Source organism: Chaetodon auriga, chromosome 3 (genome assembly GCF_051107435.1).
Source record: "Chaetodon auriga isolate fChaAug3 chromosome 3, fChaAug3.hap1, whole genome shotgun sequence".
In the NCBI taxonomy this organism is placed as follows: domain Eukaryota; kingdom Metazoa; phylum Chordata; class Actinopteri; order Chaetodontiformes; family Chaetodontidae; genus Chaetodon; species Chaetodon auriga.
The window spans coordinates 10,372,552-10,381,010 of NC_135076.1; positions in this window are offsets into that span (position 1 = coordinate 10,372,552).

Below are 8,459 nucleotides of genomic sequence, written 5' to 3' on the forward strand. Positions count from 1 at the left end.
TTAGAACCAATCAGCCTCAGGAAATGATGAACAATATGCTTGTTGTGTCTATTCTGCCATTTCTGTTGCAATCTTTAAAAAGTGCTGCACTGTCCCCCTTTGAACCATTGGAACAGCTGCACACGCCTTTTCTCATTTTCTCTCCAAAAAACTGAGGCTGAATTGATGTTTTCATTACATTTCCTTGCGGGTTCAGACAATCGACTTGAAGTTGAGTCAACTTCTTATTGTTTGAGATTTCCTGTTTTCGATTTCAGGACCTCACGTGGCTTTCTTTGGCCTGCAAGGAATATTGTATTGTAATCTGGATTGTCCAAAAATGCAGAATAAAATAATATAATTCTTTGCAAAGTGCCAGCATATTAATGTCCAATGTTGAAAAAAAAAAGTCAAATGACAAACTGAAAGCCTGAATCAGAGGAAGGAGATGTACTGTAGGTTCATTTAGGTGAAGTAAAAAAGAAATCAAATGAATACTGAAATGGATATACCCAGGTTGGAATTGTTTTGTCTACATATCACGGTCTTTCCATTTTGACTCTTGGCAAACAAGGTGTCTTGGCGCCCACGCTCAGATCTGTCTTGTCCCTTTGGCCTGTTAGTGTGACCTGTGTAGCTCAGAAGCCAGAACGACTTCTTTTGAAAGAGCCTCCTATTTCCTCTGCACACACTTCAAAAACACAAGGACAGGAATGGACTTAACAGCGAGAACAATAATACTGCACTGTCAAGAACAAACTGCTAACTGCACAGTTCTGGTTGCAGCACACCCAGTATGTACAGAAGTGCTGTAACTAAAGGTCTACAATAAAACAATGCGCAATAAACTGCACTGTTGAGCTAGTTTTGCACATAATTGAAGGACTTTTCTGATCATTATTGCAGATTATGCACAATGGTGTACACTGTGATTAGAGACAAATGAGGAGAGGAAAGGAAGAAGTGCAAAGAGAAAAAAGACAGAGAAGTGATGCATGCTGCAGACACAGCTTGGCGGAGCCTCTACATGAAGCCAAAAGGGAAAAGACCAAAGGCTGGGTCAACACAGATGCTTCAGCCTTTGGCTGCATTAAGGCTGTCAAGAGCCAGAAACCAGGGGTGGGTGCTTTTGTATGTGTGTGTATATCTGCATGAACATGTGTGTGCATGGTGCTTTGGAGTCAGAGGGAAGAAACAGACTGTCAGCATGCATGTGTGGTGTAATTGTATGTGTGTGCAGAGACTGTTATGTGTATGTCTGTGTGTAGACATGCATTACTCATTTTGTGGGGGCATAAATCTGTTTACACACATTGTCGGGACTTGCCTTCTTTCTGGGGACAAAATGTATGTTTCCATAATGTAAATCATTAAATTTTAAGGTGAAGTTTTAGGTTAAGGTTAGGGTGAGGGGGGTTAGGTTTAGGCAAGTAGTGATTAGCATCATGTAACGCCCCCTAAAGTTATGGAAACACGACTGTTTGTGTGCGTTTGTGTGCGTGTGTGTGCGTGTGTGTGTGTGTGTGTGTGTGTGTGTGTGTGTGTGTGTGAAGGAAATTAGTCTGGTGGGGTGAACTTGCAGGGTGGAGGACCCTGTGTGCTTCTCAGACATTAGCCATTGTGTCCAAAAGTCTTTGTTACTCTATAGTAATTATGAACTGTGTTTGTTGTTTGAGTGTCTGCCGCTCGCTTTATGACACTACCAGACAAAGATTGGGCTCAGTGCGTCTCCTGGCTGAGGTCAAGAAGCAAAACAGTGCCTCCCCTGGAATAACAACAGTGCAACAATGAAAGTCTTGAGCAGTCTTCTTCAACACTGCACACTGCAGTGTAGGGTTAAAGAGCAGTATGTATCTTTTAACTGAGGTGAATGGGTGTAAATAAATGCATGAAAAGGCATATTAATGCTAGCTTACATTCTGGTGTTCCTCTAAGGTATTGTATAGTGAGATTTTTTTTTACAGCTTAATAATCTTATTAGAAAATTCAAGTCCTGCTATCATTCTCTGTCTGTCATATTTTCTTTTCTTTACAATGCTACTCCACTGAGAAAAGCCACTGTGGTAAAGTGGGAGGTTGTGGGGAAAGGCCACCTAAATTGAGTGAAACAGTAAATTTATAGCACGTTTGCTGCCATGTTTTAGTTGTCTCTGACATTTTGTTGTGGTTGCAGTGGGGGTGTTGATGGTGATGCTGGGGGTGTCTGGAAGTGAGACCGGCAACAGAGGCGGGAGGTCTCTGAGACTTTGTGAGAAAGTTTGTATTAAATTCCCATTTCCTCTCATTGTGTGGTGAGCTGGCCCGGCTCCACACGCACTGATCCTGATGGGCCCTGGGAGCCTAAACACGGGTGTCGCTCACACCTCCCAGGCCCCCTAAATTACCCTCCTGAACTGCAGTTACAATCCCTCCATCTCAACGTACCCCATGTTGTCAGATAAAGAAAGTCCTTCTCAAGGATCATGCCGACCTGCTGAGACATAAATCACATGTGATTACATGAGTGTTTGTGTGTGTGAGAGATAAGTCTTGAAGCCATAGAATGAATGAGATGATGAAAGACACAAAGAGATTTTCGGGCGTCTGTGAGCGTTCTTAGTAGAATTTAACAACCCCCATCTCACAAAGTCGGATTTCCCAAAGATAAAGTGCTATAAGGCCTTGATAACCCCAGTATTACTTCTGTGGAGCTTCTGACTGTGTTTACACTCTCAAATGGTCTGTGTTTTTCAAGAGGAAGGATATTTCCAACACTACATGGTGACAAACTGACAGGTTGACACACTATCACCCCGGCTACATTTCCCACTCAGTTTGCTGAACTGAGGCAGTCAGCCAATTATGTTCCACTGGAGCTGAGCCAGTGGGTGTCACAAGAATTGCATTTCTGACTGAGGCCACGATGTAATAATAAATAATAATAATAAACTTTATTTATACAGCATTTTTCAAAATAAATACAAGGTTGAAACTGGATTGAAACATTTCAGGACTGAAGCAAGTAAAATCAGACACTAATACAAAAAGCATGGAGCTCACAGCACCACTGTGCCTCACAGAGCTGTTAGCATGACTGTAGACTCTTCAGTCTCATTTAGATGTGAAGCTTTGCTGATTTCTGAATCAGTTTTAATCAAGGACTAGTATGTCTTCAGTAGAAGCATCCAAACAGCAACACTGATGTGGCATTATCAGGGTACAATCTATGACTTCCTTGGCCAAAGGACTTGAAGACAAGAGTGTATTTAGTCCACCACAAATGGGACACTGGTTCCAACCTCAGTCGCTTCCTTTCCTCTCCCACACTTCCTGTCACTTTCCATTGTATACTTTCTCACAAAGAACTGCCATTTAAGTAACCTTAAAGGAGCACAAGCCTCCAACAGATGGATTGACGCATGGAATGATGGGAAACGATTTGACAGGGACAAGAAAATGTAAGTCAGCATGACCACAGGGTGAGCAGGATGTACACAACTGATAAGACACACAGAGTTATGGACGACGTGCTGTATCGTCTTATCTCTGTAAGATATAAATATGAACACATGCTTGCGAAGATGTGCACACATTAATAATCCCTCTCTAACTCAAAGACACACACACACACACACACACACACACACACACACACACACACACACACTGAATAAGCAGGAGAGATAAAAAGAGGGAGAGTACACACTGTACCAGCCAAGTTCCAGAAAATCCATTTATTTTGTCTTATGAACATGTGCATGTCTCCTTAGTTTTCTGTCATTTTTGTTTTAAATGCTCTGATTTACAGTTTGACACGTCATGCTCTCAGTCGGCCTGAGGTGAATCACATCATCAGAGAGGACAGCGTGCTCTGATTTTCCATTAATAGCCACAGTGTGTAAACAATGGAATCTTTCTTTGGTCAAATGTAGTTAATGGAAATACTGCAGGTTAAGATAAAAGACACATTCATGTTTCAGAACTGTGTGCTGAGCTGTTACAGCAAATAATGTGAAGAAAATCTGTATTTGGTTGCTGTTTATTAGTTTGAATTCATCCCACCATTTCTCACAACTTCTTTCCTGTTTGTTTGGATTATTGTATCTGATTTGTGATTGAAAATTGTTTGAAAGATGGTTGTATTTGATTTTGATCTATTTTCCTCATAATAAATACTTTTAAGTTTCTCTTATTTTGTTGATGACTTCTACAAATAAATCTATGATAATAATAACTTCATATTGTTATTAATTAGAAATCTGCTCACTAACCGTGTGCTCGTGACTGAAGAAGAAGTAACTTGAAAACTTAAGCACTGTGCACAGCTTCAATGAACACTAATCAGGTTACATTGCAACTCTACTGAGGACCTAAACCCCCAACATGTCCCACGGAGCCGCACAGGAGGTGACTCCTGGCGATGGCCATCAAACTGCAAACCTCATCCCTGCTTTGTCACAGTATGGACTTCAGTGGAGTGGGAGGGTGCTGAGGTCTCACTGGACTCATTAAATGGACTTTAGAATTAAAAATGTATAATTAGTAACCTCTGACACGGTGAATCCATTCTTTTTTTTAAACTTTTTACTGCAATTTACACATGTGGATGCATGCATGTGCTTAAAAGAACTGTGAACTGAACTGTGTCTGACAATTATTATATATGTTAGACTTCATAATTTCAGTCAGTTCAACCTTGTTTGTTGGCCAATTAACTTGCAAACAACTTTGAAAGGTTTGTCTGAGAGCAGTTATTATAAACTCAAGATCAACAAAATAACAGCAGCAGAACATCACTGACATCGAGTCACCTTTGGACGTTCTCCAAATGCCAAGTTACTACAGAGAAAAATCACAAGTCTCCTCTTTGAGTCAAGTTTTCATGAACCCCTTGTTGCAACATAGATATAAAACTACGTCACTTGGGTCACAACAATTATAGCTGACATTTGCAGATTGTTTTTAGAAGTAACAGTGAAAACAGACATCGCTCAGATAAGTAGATACAATATATTAACACTACAAGGAGCAGATACTGTGAGAAATGAGTTGAATCCCATCTCTCACTGGTTACCGTTTTCAGCTTAAACTGAACTGTAAAAGTTTCCATCTGTATTTTAAATACGTTGAAAATAAAATTCTGGTAATGTACAATAACATGCAGCTTTGTTTGTGTGCTTACTGATGAGCAGGGACGTGAACATGAATATGACAACAGCAGGAAAAAATCAAACAAGTGGAAGTAAAGGACCTAAAAGTCTGTGATGTTTTCATGTGAGTTATTTGCAGTTTTATCTTCATGTATTTTTCTGATTTTATTTTAAGTCTATTTAGCTGACAGTATGGGACCATTTTAGTGTTTACATTTAATATGTATATTTATTTATTTAAGGAGTAGTAGTAGTAGAAGTAAGCAATATTACTAAGTCTTTAAGTTAGATTTATGTGGTTTGAGATCAGTCAAAATGATAGACGACTGATTGATCCTGACTGAACCTGATGAATCACATCCTGTCAACGTTTTGCTGTATGCATGGGTACTGGCAGCCGGGCCCTGAGAGGAAAAACATGACTTTATAGGTCTAAATTCCTTCTTTTCTACTCTCAGGTGTGAGAAAACAACAACACATTTCATTGTACACCATGACTGACAATCAGGGCTTTCAGGTTGTTGCAGGAGGCCTGATCCCCTCCACCTCCTCTATCTACAAGCTGCAAGAGCTCCTGGGGAGTGGCACCTATGCAGATGTGGCAAAAACAAGTGATGCATGGTGGAGGCAAAGGCAGATGTGCAACACAAATTATGCTTATTAATATTTCTCTTGTGTAACAATTCAATAATGCATTGCATTCACGCCAGATCTCTCAGCGGAGCCTCTCTCAGTCTCTAACAGAGCCGCCCCATCGTGCAACAGGTTTGATTTTGCAACACAAAATTTGTAACATAAATTGTATTCCTGAGCCTAGAATAATGCTAAAGGGTGTACTTAAATGCATGGATCATAGTTTTGTCAAAATGTCCATCAAAATACATTCTTCTTATTCAATTGCAAGTGTGGATCAGCATATTTAGATAGCAAAACAATGACAAATGAGGATTTTAAAGAATGTTAAGCCAAACAATGTTACCAAAGGCTGGAGATGGTTGATGCATTTACATTTTCACTTCTTTCAAATGAAGGTAAAAGATCTTCAGCGTTCCTGCAGTCAGCACTCTCACTGTGTCCTCTCACTGTGGCTGCAAATGTTGGCCTCTCTCAACACTGTCTAAGGGAAATTGCTGTTTATGTGTTCATATTTTTGGTTATGCATGTTTGCGATTACGTCAACTAATATGTTTTGCAAAGTTTTCATTGACAAAAGTTTGTTTTTGTTATGGTTGAATTCTCATTGTGGAAAAACATCCATCAATAAAGATGTTTTGTCATAGTTTTGTTGATGAAATAAACACTGTAGTCCAGCTGATTTTTACTGTAATTCATGATTCCAGCTGGCTACAGCTCTGGAGTTTCTGAGGAGTGCAGGGATCATTCATGCAGACCTGAAGCATGAAAACATCATGATGGTGGACCGCTTACGTCAGCCTTTGAGGGTGAAAGTCACTGACTTTGGATTAGCCTGTGCCAATCCCACAGTATGGAGGGATATCACTCTTCAGGCCCTTTGGTTCAGGTAAGCAGATCTGCTAGAGCAGGTAACTGACAGCACATCTGGATATCTGGGACAGCTGTGTCAGAAAGGATAACAAATGGAAGAAATCCTGCATGCTGGCATCTCAAGTTTTATAGTCAGGCTTATGTCTGACCAGAACATTGTATATTTAAGAAATTGAAATTGAAAGTGCAGACAGTAAAGAAGGGTTTACGTCTTTGTTAGTCTTCATAATCACAGTAATGTGTTTGTGTCTCTCTTGCTTGCCTAAGAGCTCCAGAGGTCCTGCTTGGATGTCCCATCAATAAGGCCATCGACGTGTGGTCTCTGTGCTGCATTGCTGCTGAAATGTTGATGGACGCTCCATTGTTTCCAGCCAAGGATGAAAATGATCTCATAAGGATTCCACTTTAACAGGATCCCACTTAAAACACAACATACTTAAAGCCATAATGTCTGTATTCTTTTTGAAAATTCCCACATTGTGTAACAACAGCGAGAGATAATATTCAATTATTGCAGTGCAACTTGCTTTCAACATTTTCATGTGAATAGGATGATAACTTTTTATGAGACAAACCTTGACATTTCAAGCTCGAGACACTAAATCCATGCCTCATCACCAAAAGATCTCTCTGCTTCTAGCTAATGAAGTATACACAGCATTATGTTGTCCCCACAGATGAGACACATCTTCCCCATTGGAAAACCTCCCGATCATTTGCTGAATGCTGGACGGTAAACGAGGTAGATTTTCTGTCCAACACCAGGCCCGTGGATATATTTGGTAGCATTATTTGGTCTTCATCTAGCTGTGTTTATATCAACATTTATGTTTCTGTGCTTTCGTCTGTCCCTGCATTTGGAACAAATTAGCTCACTGAAACATTTCCTCTCTCTAGCCAACATCTGATGTGAGAAACTGTATTCAGTGCACAATTGTCCGCCTGAGTGAGCTGGAGCAGGTAGGATGTCACTTTAAGAAAGCATTTTAAAAAAAAAAATGGAAAAAATGAAACAAAAACTCTTACCATTTTCTTTCTTTCTGATCCTGCACAAGGTCTATGAGAGTCAGCAGGAGACGAAGCCAGAGCCAATGCATGTGACGAGCTGCCTCAAGTTAGCTGTTTCCTCCTGTGATCCGTCTTTATCCTACGATAATCAACTCTCCTACAGTAGTAGGGGAGTTGATTATTACTACAATGTTTTGACTAGCAGTCTCAGCCTATTTTCAAGCAATATGGCAAAATTGTGTCTGCATTTGGACATTGCATGGGCCACATCCATTTCACAGGAACAAGTAATTTTTAAAGTCAAGGTGAAATGAAAAATGCCCTTCAATCATTCAATCCTTTTGTATCACATCCCTGGTCATATTGTGCACGGATTTAACAATATATGACAAAAAAAAGGGAAAAAAAAAAGAAAAAAAAAATCCAATCACGTTTTCTTCCAGTAAAACAAAACATGACATGTGCTTATGTAAGCTTTAACCAACCAGCTTCACCCAATAATGTCACGACATCCACCCATCAATCAGTCTTCCACCTCAGAGATAAGATTCATGAGTTAGCTAGCTGGCAACAGCGTGCTACGTCAGTGTGTCTTCAGGTGTTCGCCCCCTCAAACCTCGTTCTGATCCCTCAGAATCCTGTGGTCACAGACCTGCTGGCTATAATTCATTCACAGTGAGGAAAGTGGTCTCTGTGACAGCTCCAGAGTATAAGACCTTTTATAGTGGACTGTTTCAGCAACTGATGATGGTGCTTCCCAGTCAGTGTACGCTGCAGCTAACCCTCCACCTCCTGCAGTTTGAGGGGTACGTCTGCCTACTCTGGTGATGGAGGTGA